The sequence below is a fragment of the Neophocaena asiaeorientalis genome, unplaced genomic scaffold (assembly GCF_003031525.2).
Source record: "Neophocaena asiaeorientalis asiaeorientalis breed wild unplaced genomic scaffold, Neophocaena_asiaeorientalis_V1.1 scaffold726, whole genome shotgun sequence".
In the NCBI taxonomy this organism is placed as follows: Eukaryota; Metazoa; Chordata; class Mammalia; order Artiodactyla; family Phocoenidae; genus Neophocaena; species Neophocaena asiaeorientalis.
Window position 1 is genome coordinate 359,106 of NW_020173683.1, and position 14,310 is coordinate 373,415.

Here is a 14,310-nt window from a genome sequence, read left to right on the forward strand (position 1 = left end):
TTTTGGCTTGGTTAATCTATCCATTGATGTAAGTGAGGTATTAAAGTACACTAATATTACTGTATTACTGTCAAGTTCTCCCTTTATGTCTGTCAGTATTTGCCTTATATACTTAGGGGCTTCTATGTTGAGTGCGTAAATATTTACAAATATTATAGTCTCGGATTGACTTTATCATTATGTAGTGTCCTTTATTGTATTTTTGTTAAGGGGTTTCTTGTAAAATCTATTTTGTTTGTTATGAGTATTGCTACCCTAGCATTCTTTCTGCTTCCATTTTCATGAACCTTTTCATCCTTTCAGTTTCAGCCTTTGTGTATCTTTAGATCTGAAGTCAGTCTCTTGTAGGCAGCATATAGATAGTTCTTCTGTTTTTTTTCTTTTTTAAATCCATTCAGCCATCCTGTGTCTTTTGATTGGCACATTTAATCTATTTACATTTAAAGTGATTACCGATAGGTATGTACCTATTGCCATTTTGTTCATTGTTTTCTGGTTTTGTGTTTCTTGTCTGTTCCTTTCTTCTTTTATTATCTTCCTTTGTGGTTTGAGATTTTCTTTAATGTTATATTTGGTTTCCTTTCTTTTTATTTTTTGTGTATCTATTATAGGTTTTTGCTTTGGTTACCATGAAGTTCATATATATGACCTGTATATATAGAAGTTTATTTTAAGCTGATAATCACTTAAGTTCAAATGCATTGTAAAAGTACTACACTTTTACTCCTTCCCTCCATGTTTTGTTTTATGTTTCTGAAGTCATATTTTACAGCTTTTAACTTTGCGTGTACCTTAACTACTTATTGTAGTTACAGTTAATTTTACAAATTTATTCTTTTAACGTTCATACTAGTTTTTTAAGTGGCTGATTCACTTCCTTTACTATATATTTGCCTTTACCAGTGAGATTTTTTCCTTTTATGTGTTGTTTCTAGTTATGACCTTTTCTATTCTGCTTAAGTAAGTTTCTTTAACATTTCTTGTAAGAGTGGTTTAGTGATGATGAATTCTTTAGCTTTTGCTTTCCTGGGAAACTCTACCTCTCCTTCAGTGATGAGTGATAACTTTGCTGGATAGAGTATTCTTCGTTGTAAGGTTTTGTTTTGTCCTTTCAGCACTTTAAATATATTATGCCACTCCCTTCTGGCCTGAAAAGTTTCTGCTGAAAAATCAGCTGATAGTCTTATGGGAGTTCCCTTGTATGTGACTAGCCTTTTTGTTTGTTTGTTTGTTTGTTTCCTTGCTGCCTTTAAAATTCTCTCCTAATTTTAACTTTTGTCATTTTAATTATATATCTTGGTGTGAATCTCTTTGGATTCATCTTGTTTGGGCCTCTGTGCTTTCTGGATATCTGTTTTCTTCCCCAGGTTAGCGAAGTTTTCAGCCATTATTTCTTCAAATAAATTTCTGCCCATTTCTCTCTCTCTCTTCACCTTCTAGGACCCCTAAAATTAAAATGTTAGTATGCTTGATGTTTTTTCAGAGGTCCCTTAAACTATATATATTTTTAGTTCTTTTTCATTTTGCTATTACAATTGGTTGATTTCCACAATTCTGTCTTCCAGATCACTTATGCATTTTTCTGTATCATCTAATCATTTTTTTATTCCCTGCATGTACTTTTATTTTAGTTATTATATTATTATTTATTATTAGTTATTATATTATTATTATTATTCAGACCTGATTGGTTCTTTTTTATATTTTCTAACTCCTTGTTGAAATTCTCACTGTGTTCCTTCATTCTTCTTCAGAGTTCAGTAAGCATTTTTATCACCATCACATTGAACCCTTTATCATATAAATTACTTCTGTTTCATTATTGTTCTTTTCTGGTGTTTTATCTTATTTCATTTGGAATATATTTGGCTCCTTATTTTATTTGACTTTCTGTGTTCTTTTTCTATAAATCAGGCAAAACGGTTACCTCTCTTGGTCTTGAAAGCATGACCTTATGTAGGAGCCTTTCGTATATAGATTGCCTGTGCTGGGTAGCTTGGCAGGTGGACTGGGGCTGCAGCAGACACAGGCTGGAGGGTCCTGAAGTACACTGAACTAGGGCTGCCTTGGCTAGATGGCTGGATCTGGAGTTGGTGCAGGCCAGGGTTTTCCTGGGGTGCACTGGGCAAGTTGCCTTGGCGTGGCTGGAACTGGAGTGGGCATGGCCAGGGGCTGGCTGGAGTTATTTGGCAGACTGGCTGGAGTGCCAGATGCCTCTGTGCCAGGACTCAGAGTAAGATTTTATGTGTACCCTTTAAGAGTAGAGCCTTGGTTTCCTATAGCCCTCTGGCTCTCCTGGGCATAAGCCCCACTGGTTTTCGAAGCCAGCTGTTATGAGGGCTCAACTTCCTGGTGTGGGTCCCCAGGGCTAAGTTGCCCAGTGTGAAGCTCAAACCCCTTGTTCCTTAGGGAGGACTGCCGTGTTTGTTGTATCCCCTGCTGCATGTGGTCATCACACCTGGGATATGGATGCTGATTACATTGAGTCTCTGCCCCTCCTACCTTCAATGTGTTTTTTTCTTTATATCTTAATTATAGAAGAGCTGTTCTACTAGTCTTCAGGTTGTTCTCAGAGAAAGTTGATCTATATATAGTTGTAGTTTTGGTTTGTCTGTGGGAGGAGGTGAGCTCATGATCTTTCTACTTTGTTATCTTGATCCTACCCCTTGTCATATTTTAGTTTCCTACTACTGCTGTTTTTTTTAATTCAATGCAAGTTAAGTCTTTAACTTCATTTTATATAACTTCTATATTTAAATAACTTCTATATTTTTCTTAGTTTTATATATAATGTATTAATTTTGTTAACCTGGATAATAACTAAATAATGTAATAATCCATATTTCCTCATCAAATTTCTACTGGTCATGTATTCCTACATGGTTTGTAAACTTTCTAAGAACATTGGAAGCTGGTACAGTGCAACCGTTTTTTGATTAGGATACTTAGCTAGAGAGAAAGTAAATTATAGTTGCACTAATTTTATTTAGTGACAATTTAAATGTCTAAAATTTTATTTTATCATGCCACAGGAATATTATTCATTTTGAAATTTAAACTTAAATTCCCTCAAGTCAAATTTGTTGTGTTTTGATTGATTTATTTAATTGGCTTTTGTTTCATTAGTAATCATCTGTAATTAGGAATACTAGATGCTTTTGAAAATGTTTGAAATGACATATGTTGCTACCTTTTGTACAACAGTAGAGCTTCTTAGCAAAGTCCTTAATGGTAACAAGTTGGCATCTGAAGCATTCACCAAACTTGTTCATCAGAATGTCACCTTTATGTACCCAACTCTGGATTCAGTAGAAGTCAACATTCCACAGGACACTTTGGAAATTTGGGTGGATCCCATAGATTCAACTTGCCAGTGTATAAAAGGTTCTTCTGACGTTAAATCCAACCAAGGAATCTTCTCCTGTGGACTTCAGTGTGTCACCATCTTAATTGGTGTCTTAATTGGATATACAAATAGGGGTGTCCCTGATGTTTGTCATCAACCAGCCTTTGTATCACAAGACCTAAACACTCTCAGTTGGAAAGGACAGTACTACTGGGACTCTTTTTACATGGGGACCAATATCCATGCATTTCAGCCCCCATTTCTAAAAGAAACGGTAATGAAATGCAGAGCCAACTGACCAAAAACACAGCTTTCAGGTGGAATTCTCCCACTGGTTTTCAGCTATCAGTACAAGTGAAAAGGAGACTATCAAAATCTCACTGCCACCTCTGTTACTGGGTTGGTGTGCATTGTGTCAAATAGCTTCAACTGAGGAGGTCAACAGAAGACCTGGGCCAGCAATCTCGGTCCTTACGATAGCAAGTAAAGAATTGCAGACTACCACTTTGGGCTTAAGCACAAAGCAAAGTTTATTAAAGCATAGTTGTAATCTCAGAGGGAGAGCAGGCTGTTTCTGCAAAGTGAAACCAGCCCTTCTGTACAGGTTTAAGGGTGTTTATAAGGAGAATTCTGCGAGGAGGTGGGGTATGATCATGGGTGAGTGACAGGGGATCATTATTTGATTCACAGTCCTGAGTCATGTAACAAGTTCATTATTGTGCATGCCCTTACCCTAGCTTCACTAAGAAAAGTCCATGGGGCGGGGGGGAGCAAAACCACATGCAGATTTTATTATAATGATGGTATAATGAGTTTGTGTTTACTGTAGGTTTTATACGCCTGTCTAGTCTGGGCATGAGCAGCCTGGGGAAGTTCCTTCATGTTACTGTGCTCCCTCTTTATTAGGAAAAGTTGCCCACCACCTGACCATAGTTTTGCCTGTTCTGGGTGGAGTCAGGGGAGGGTTCCCAGATGGTTGGGGTGTGACTTGATTATTCCCCTCTTTTCACCACCGTCACCTCCTTGCTGCTAATGTCTGACTAACTACCTAACACTTGTATGTGGAGATAGCCTATTCCAGGCAACTAAGGCTGCTTACAAGAGCCCTGAGTTGTCCAAGGTCTTGCTGACATTTATATATTTTCAGAAAAGATATATCTTTTCACATTCAAGTGAGTGTCTTGTACTGTTAATGTCAAACTCAGGGCCATGGGTGGGGGAATGGTAAACTTCCCATTGGAACAGAATCCAGAAACTGGAGTTGGTACCACATGGAAAATGAAGGTGCCACTGCAGTAAATCAGTGGGGCAATAAGGGAGGACTAATTGCATACAGATCAAGAAAGCAGCAAGAGACATTTCTGAGCTTCCTCATCTAAAGTCTTGAATCTGCAGCTACACACTACATAGATAAACTTTGTCCTCATATGCTTATAAACTGAACTGTGAAACTATTTTTCACATCTCTATCTTTTAAAGGTAGTTTTGTGCTTGTTTTGAAGGTGAATAGTCAACATTCATCTTCCTCTTTTGAGGAGCATATATATATCACTAAGTTCTAATAACATTTTTTTCTGTATTGCAAAATGTGATCTTGGAATAGTTTTGATTTTCTCCAAAATTCATTTTTCCTGCTGATTAAATCAAGATGTGTCCTGCTTGTTTATAAACTTCTGATAAATTCAAGCAAGGGTGAATGCCCCACATAAATTTATTACTATTATTATTATTAATGTTTTATTTTTTAAGTATTACCAATCAACTGTATGCTATTGCCACTTATAGTAATATAAAATTGCTGTCTACACGTGTTCTAATTAGGAACCTGTACTAGGGTATTTAATGAGAGCCACTCTACCCGATAAGACAAGAAATTTCCAGGTTCTCTGCATGATGAACATTTGTTACTCGCCTCACTGCCCGTTGTGGTTGGTGGGGAGGAGGAAAAGGAGACTCTACCCCACATAGTCATTCAGGGAACAAGGTGTCTTTTATACTTCAGTCTGCCATTATTAGTACATGGCTTCAAGGTTAGCCTGGTATCATCTATCTGAAAGAAGAGGGTAAGCATGGAGTATTCCATAGAGATTTTAGGGCATAGAATTGGCATATGTAATTTGCATCCACTTTCAAATGGCAAGAAGTCAGTCACATGGCCCTACCTGACAGTTCTGAAGTGTAGACAGTGCTACATTGTAGAAAAACTAGGTTTTTCTGTATAGTTAGGGGGAAAAGAAAATAGTTTGGAGAAAGAACAACAAAACATCCGTGAGACTAAGTATCCAAGTAAGATTGGCATTTGAGAAAAGTTTTGAACACCAACATAGAATATTATTTCTTGGGATAAAACACTGAATTTAAATATAGTAAACTAATTTATTATTAGATACATCACATTAGCAAAGGACACTGACAATTTTTCTTCCATAGATAAGATTTTATTCCATACAGTAACACTTTGTTAACATCCCTCCTTCTTGCTCTGGTTTTGAAGTACAGAAATAATATTGATTTTTAAAAGCCTGGACAAAGAAGTCTTAGTTATAATTATTATCTGCAAAAGACAGAGACAGTTTAATATCAATTTGAGACTAATTAATATACCATAAATTATTTTATTCAGTAAGGCTTTGAAATTTTCATTTAATTTATTTCTGAAAAGATTCCAGATTGACATAGTGGCAGGAGTGAAATATCACATCTCAATTGAGAATTCAAACGTTGATGAAAATGAGTAGCAGAATTTCAAGCTAATGAATCTTGAGCAGTTAAAAAGCAAGTCTTTAAGAATGTGAGACTATGAAGAGGATTATGAAATTGAATACTTTAACGACTTCATTGAGTTCTCAGGAATCATCTTTGATATAAAATTAACATTTTATACACACAATATAAAAGTTAATTTTATTAGGATGCTTACACATATTAGAATACTTGCATATTAGAATATGTTTTTAGTTTCCTCCTGAGAATGTCACATGTTCAATAAACAGACCTGCTTCTCTCTCTCTTTCTCTCTGGCGAGCACGTGCACTCGCACTCGCACTCTCTCTCTCTCCCTCTCCCTCCCCCTCTCCTCCTCTCCTCTTGCTCTTTCTCTGTTCATCTGTCTTTCTGAGAAAGCAGCTGGTCTTTATCCTTATAATACTTCTCCCCTTTCACTCTAAGGGTTGCCAATCAACACATTTAATTATGCATTTGACTTTATTTTCACAGCACAATGATTATGTGATGACTGGATAGTGTTGACATCAGTGTAAGTAGTTAAAAATCTGAAAATAAATTAATCTGTTCTGCTAATTATTTAGAATGCTTGACAGCTCTGATCAAACATTCTATGTCAGCCTTTTCTAAGATGAAGAGTTTAGCAGGATTTATTTATCAAAAACTGTTAGGGACATCCACTCAAAGTTATCATGTGATATTTGATGAAAGATTCTCAGAACCTTTAATACTCCATTATATATTTTGAATCTATAGACGGTGCATAGTTTGTCCTCACAGAAAAATATTTTGTGTGTATGTTTTTCATATTCAGGAAATTAAATGTAAACATTTCAAGACTAATATAATGAGAAATAAATATGCCTTAATTATATAAAACTAGATTAAAATTTAAGAATTCACACCTATATTCATTTAGACAAAGAGAGGCATTTGGGGAAAAGTAAGAGGAATATAAGTAAGGGAAGTTGTATTTTTAGATAGATAAAACATAGACAAAAATGTTGAGAGATTTAAATACATTTATTTTTTATATGTTTTTGGTATTTTTGTTTTATTATGGGTTAAATGGGTACTCCCTAATAAGCCTTTCAGGTTGCTCTGAGAAGTCTTACTGGAAAATACCACTGACAGCCTCATAAGTGATAAATGCTACCATTTTCTGAACTATGTTGTTTCCATCTTTGACCAAAGTTCTATCAGAAAAACTACAAATTTTTAATATTCCTAGCAATAAGGAGTTTAACACAGGGCATCAGATGCTTTTGCAATAACTGGTAGGCTGAAGAGTAAGGGTCCTGAATTAGCTTGGGAAATCCAGAAGTGCTGGCTCTTCCCGCATTATAACACACAAGTGATTTGGGAATGTTTTCCAGAAGCCACTGCAAACTTGTATTCTACATAGTTCCCATGCAACTGTCTTCAGCTCTCATCTAAGAATACTTTCAATTTCTATTCTGTCTTCCAAATCTTCTGCAAATATCCCTCATTGGCAGAAGAACCAAAATTTTAACTCTGCTTGCAAAACATCTTAGAGACTGTAATTTTCTATCTTGCTCTATAGAGTATAAAAAAGAGAATTCAACAGTTGAGAAAAGATAATATTAAACGGTATACCTCTTTTTTGGTATCTATAAACTCCAAACCACAGTGATAAAACAATGTATGTGCCTAACAGGTTTTAAGTAACTTTTGTGTACAAATGAACCCATGGTCACTCTTTCTTCCAACAACATATTCAGAGCCCCAGTGCTTACTCTCTATATATCTGTAGATTATATTGATCACTTTTCTAGTCCATCTGCAACTGTGCTATACTTAGTGGCTATTGATAGTAGTGTATAGTGGAAGTGATACAATTGCATTCCAGATCTAGATCCTAAGTGGCTATGCACTTATGCCTGTCTCTGTGAATTACTTGTACTGGAGCCCTGAGTTTTCATATGAACAGTCTGACTTCTCTGTAAGCACCACACATGAAACAACCACATGGAAAATCATTGGAACTACACAAAGAGAGAGGGACAATCAGCCAGAGCCAGCACAGTGTACAGTAGGTACCCGCTATTCCAGATCCAGCCACGTGAGACAACCTGAGCTGGAATGGCTTAGTTAAGCCCATTCCAAATTCCTGAGCCAAACAAATCATGAGAGAGAATTTTAAAAATACTTTATATTTAGAGGAATAGAAAATTTAGGAAGGGAATTCCTTCCTCATATTAATCATGGTTCTCTAGAGAAACAAAACCAATTCAGCAAGGTGAATACAGGAAGTTTTTAAATACCAATTGCTTTTTCTCTATTTGTATTAAAACAAAACACTTAGGAAAGCAAAATATCCCATATATGATATCAGTAAAGTTGTAAAATATTCATAATAAGCTGTTTGTTGTTGTTGTTGTTGTTTTGCGGTACGTGGGCCTCTCACTGTTGTGGCCTCTCCCATTGTGGAGCACAGGCTCTGGACAGGCAGGCTCAGTGGCCATGGCTCACGGGCCCAGCCACTCCACAGCATGTGGGATCTTCCCGGACCGGGACACGAACCTGAGTCCCCTGCATCGGCAGGCGGACTCTCAACCACTGCGCCACCAGGGAAGCCCCATAATAAGCTTTATAAGAATGTTATATGGCATATATTAAAAAATGTAAAATCTTCAAAAGACATAAAATTAGATGTTTTTGGATGGGAAAACAATATAAAATTCCAATATTCTCAAATTAATGCAATTAGTGCTCATTAAGAAGTTCAACAGGTTTTTGTTGTTGCTATTGTTATTGAGGCAAATGATCTGAAAGTATGTAAGAAATGAGAAATATCTAAGAGTAGCTGCAGTGTTTGGAAAGAATTAGTTCAGGTCACCATTATGTGTCTCTCATTTCTTTCATCCTAGCTGGTCACCCAGTGCTGTTCTTCTCTTGGAAATGGCAGAAGGAAAAGAAGCAATGCTCAACATGCAAACATATTGAAGTTCTCTACTTGTTCAATGTCTACTAATATCCCATTGCTGAAAATATAGCATGATCAAGACAAAAGTGAAGGGACAGATGTGAGGATGATAACCAACAATAAAACAGAAGCTTTGAGATGTAAGGTAAGTCTTTTAATGGTATCTACCCTTTCATCCATGTAGGTAGTGGAAGAGAAGAAAAGGTAAAATATGCTGAATGATAAATATTTTAATCCACCAGAGTGGAGCAATATGGGATCCTTGACATGGACTTCAATTTGGAAAGACTGTTTTTCATTTTACTTAAATTTAGACCTCCCTTTGGAACAGGAATGCTCCTGTTTTCCCTTGGATATCATTATCAAGCTTCTGTGCTTTTGAAATAACTCCTCTTCCATTTTTTCAATTCCAATCTTCTCTTCCCTGTAGCCCATCCTCTATAGCAGTGACTCTCAAACTTTAAAACTGTATAAAAGTCACCTGGCATCTTCTTAAAATGTGGATTCCAATTCAGTAATTCTAGGTAGGCCTGAGATTCTTCTGTCTATCCAACTTCCAGAAGATGCTTATGTTGCTGTATGTGGACCAAGCTTTCATTAATAAGACTTTATCCTGTTTTCAGAAGTGTCTTTCTGGTACACACAAACACACACACACAAGTGAGCTCGTTAAGTCTCTTCTTTAATTTTTTATATTGTGTTCCTGTTAATTACAGGGAAACATAATTCAACTGCACACATCATCTTCATTCTTTTTCCATGGCGCTTCTCACAATGCCAGTTATAAGCTCTTTGCTGCTTCCTTCCTTTTTAATTAACAAACACTGATCCATTCTTCCAGAGGGAGCTCATGTGCCTATAAATACCATAATGCCACCAGACAGCATAGCCACCCAATTTTTCATTCTCTACATAATGAATTTGTACATTTGTTTGATTATATGTTTTTTCTAATAGTCAGCCTATACTTTCTGGCAGAAGAGCAATTCTGCTTTATTTACTTGTACCATCAGAATCTAGCATGTGAGCCTGACACACAGTAACTACTCAGAGATATTTATATCATCCAAGTGATGTTGTATTTGTATGTTTCTTTACTATTATTATTTCACATACAGTCAAGTGCCTATGAAGTGCCAGACACTGACCAGATCACTGGTAATACAATGATAAGCAAAGATCACTTCCCCCTGAATACTTATAGTTCAGTGGGAGAAATAACCATGAATAAGTGATCACACTAAAAATTATTTCATTACAGACTCTGAGAAGTGCTATAAAGGAAAAGAAAAAAAGTATAATATAGACATAATGGCAATGCAGACTGATTTAGTGGGGAAGCACCAGTTAACCCTTCTCTGAAGAAGTATCATTACAGAATCCTAAAGTATAAATAGGAGTTAGTGACTAAAAAATAGCAGGAGGATTGGAGGAGTGTTCTAGACTGAGAAAATAGTAAGAATTAAGATTTTCAGTCAGGAAAGTGCTTGGGATATTTCATGGACTAGGTAGTTATAGCTCTGCACCTTGAGCATATAAAGGAGGGGTAGCAGTATACCAAATGAGGTTGAAATAGTTGGTGACAGCAAACAGCCAATTGTGCAGCCTTCTTCCCACCATCTTAAGGAGTTTGAATTTCACTTATCTTTTTGAAGGGAAGCGAAGGAAAGATTTTATGCAGGGCATTGACATAAGATTCATATTAGAAAAATACTGTTCTGCCAGTAATATGGGTTATGAAACAGCAGGAAGCTTATAGTGTACTTATTAAGGCTTGCTTATTGTTTCACATGTGGTTCACACAATATTTGTCAGTTTGAGGCACTATTTCTGACTTCAGTTGCAGTAAGTGTGAGAATAAATATTTAACATCAGCATGGGGAGTACTTAAAGCATTCAGTACCCTAGAGGTTAAGAGTTATTCATTTTACTTGCCCCAGGGAAGTGCTAGTGTGACTCTGTGTGTGTGTATGTGTGTGTGTGAAATAAGGGTTTTGCTTATGACACATTATACTAATTCCAGGAAAGCAGAGCCCAAGACAAACTATCTACCAATTTCATTGCATGACTCACCCTTCAAATAAACCTCTTTAATAAAAAAAAAGTCATTTGGCAGAATATAATTTTTTAAACATTTATGATATGTACTCTTAATATACTGACTTTGTTTAAAACTTTGTGTATATTATTTAATGATTTAAACATGTATTAAATCCAAAAAGACATGTTCTAAATAATTTCAAACACACAAATTCTACATACTTGTGAGCTCTTCTTATTCTAAGCTGAGATATCTTAAAAACTTTAAAAAATCACTGTAACTTACTGTCTTGTACAGTTTACAAATAATTTTATCTGCATTTTTACTTTATCTTTCCAGTATCCCCCACTATAAGTCACACTCTCAATAAGAATCAAACCTTTTGAATTTAAATTCAGTATTTTATATTCACTATTATTTCCTCTTAATATTGTCTCACTGCCTTTATCTAATTATTCATTTCTAGCATATGCTCTGTTTAGAGGAGGAAGAGTGTTTAGAAGTATAGAGAATATATTACTTTAGTGCATTTTTCAGGTTATTATGGTTTTCACAGAATTCGTGTGACAAATCAATGATCAAATGACAGATAAGCAATTTTACTTATTTTGTGATATTTAGTACCAAAGTAGGGCAATCGTAGTAAATGCATATAAGTGAAAACCAGAATATCACAGTAATTAATGAGTAAAGGGTTTTTGACAAACTTCACCTGGAAAGTAATTTTATATATCAGATTATCCTTAGAAAGATGCAAAATAAAGTATTTCTTCCCCATGGGATTAGTCTCCGGAGTTTACTTTAGTAGATATTGTGATTTTAAATGAATCAGTTTGAATTCATAATTTAAATGTGTATAGTCAGTAATGGGATATTTAAGAGTAATGAATATAAATAACCATAAGTGTATTGAATATAAATAATCATAAGTGTATTTCTTTTAAGACATTGAAATAACTAATTTTCTGCTTGAGTATAGGGCAGCCAGGAAGGTTTTGTATACTTAGAGAATAAACTATGTGAATATTATTGGTTGTAAGTGCAGTTTGAATATGTCAATGTGATTCAACTTAAGTCCAAAGTATAGTGTTCTTTTCCTAAGCAATGACATATCAGTGGATGCCTTAGAGCCTTTTAAAATAAATATGGGAAAAGGTAAAGATGCTTTTTTCCATTGCAAGTAAGACATCTATTTTAGTTAGAGGCTTTAGTTCCAGGAATGTGAGTGTATCCGAATTTCAGCCAGTGAGGACTACACATTGCTATTCAGTAGATCTATTCTTCATTCTCTTATAACTCTTGTACCAACATAGAAAGGTTAAAATTTGTTATGTTTTATTATTCTATGTAGTAATAGAAATTTTAACAACCCTTTTGAGGGTTTTTAATTTAGGGCTAGTGGGTGCTAGTAACATGGAGTAACATGCACGGACTTCTAATTAAACATGAAAAATTAATACATGCTTTCTTCTGAATTTCACTTTAAAGGACAAAGAGAATGAAAGAGACAGTAGGTGATGAGAGATAGAGTGAAATTAGAAAGAAGAATCAGTAACTCACCTAGAAGAGTAGAAATAGATGAAACCTAAATGCTGGCCAAAATAAATGTCTCATGACTCAAGACAATTTATCCTAAAGAAATCCAGTCAGGATCAGGAACTAGAGGGTTTAGGTATCTCAGGAAGCAGGGTGAGGTGTCAAACTGACATAGGTAAATCCACACAAGAATAAATTAGAAGTGAAAGGTTACTTAATAAGGCTGTACCTAGCACAATCTATCAACTCAGGAAACTGGAATGCCTCTGGATCTGGAGACACTGAGCGTAAAGAAAGAATGCCAGAATCTGACAAACTAAAGACCAAAATAAAGGGTAGAATATTCAGTTTATGGATTCCTTAAACTCTTTTATTAAACGTACAAGTAATGTATTAATTTATAGAATTATTTTGCGTTCCAGAGTTTTCTTCTAGATAATTTACTGTTTCTTGTGCTTTAACACTTAAGAAGAAAGAAAGCTTAACGAAAGGACAGTAGGTAATAGTGATGGAAATTAACTTAATTTTTACAGTATATTCATGTTGTAGTGAGTGAGAGTGAGAGAGATCTTTTATTTCATATTTAAAGTATTTTAGGTGGTGGAAATTTGGTTTGTACACAATTATTCAAAAACTAAGTTACATTAAGCACCACTTCTTTTAGCTAGTGGGAAGCAGATGCATAGCACAAGTGGATCAGCTTAGTGCTTTGTGACCACCTAGAGGGGTGGGATAGGGAGGGTGGGAGGGAGGGAGACACAAGAGGGAAGAGATATGGGGATATATGTATATGTATAACTGATTCACTTTGTTATAAAGCAGAAACTGACACACCATTGTAAAGCAATTATACTCCAATAAAGACGTTAAAAATAAAATAAAATAAAATAAAAAGAACCGCTTCTTTTACTCAACATGGTATCTATTAAATTTTTTCTCTTCAAAGGGATCTTTCCTTTTTGTTTTTCTTCCTTGATTTTTTTTTTTAACATCTTTATTGGAGTATAATTGCTTTACAATGGTGTGTTACTTTCTGCTGTATAACAAAGTGAATCGGCTAAACGTGTACATATATCCCTATATCTCCTCCCTCTTTGTGTCTCCCTCCCACCCTCCCTATCCCACCCCTCTAGGTGGTCACAAAGCACTGAGCTGATCTCCCTGTGCTATGCGACTGCTTCCCTTTAGCTATCTATTTTACAGTTGGTAGTATATATAAGTCCATGCCACTCTCTCACTTCGTCCCAGCTTACCCTTCCCCCTCCCCATGTCCTCAAGTCCATTCTCTACATCTGGGTCTTTATTCCTGTCCTGCCCCTAGGTTCTTCATAACCTTTCTTTTTTTTTTTTAGATTCCATGTACATGTGTTAGCATATGGTATTTGTTTTTCTCTTTCTGACTGTTTTTCTCTTTCTCTCTCTTTCTCTTGTTTTTCACTCTGTATGACAGACTCTAGGTCCATCCACCTCACTACAAATAACTCAATTTCATTACTTTTTATGGCTGAGTAGTATTCCATTGTATATATATGTGCCACATCTTCTTTATCCATTCAACTGTCAGTGGACACTTAGGTTGCTTCTATGTCCTGGCTATTGTAAATAGAGCTGCATTGAACATTGTGGTACATGACTCTTTTTGAGTTATGGTTTCCTCAGGGTATATGCCCAGTAGTGGGATTGCTGGGTCATATGGTAGTTGTATTTTTAGTTTTT

General features: G+C 35.6%; 1 pseudogene; it reads left to right on the forward strand.

The window, feature by feature from the left end:
* Positions 1-3,152: 3,152 nt before the first annotated feature.
* Positions 3,153-4,725, forward strand: LOC112402926 (inositol polyphosphate 1-phosphatase pseudogene; annotated as a pseudogene).
* Positions 4,726-14,310: the final 9,585 nt, after the last annotated feature.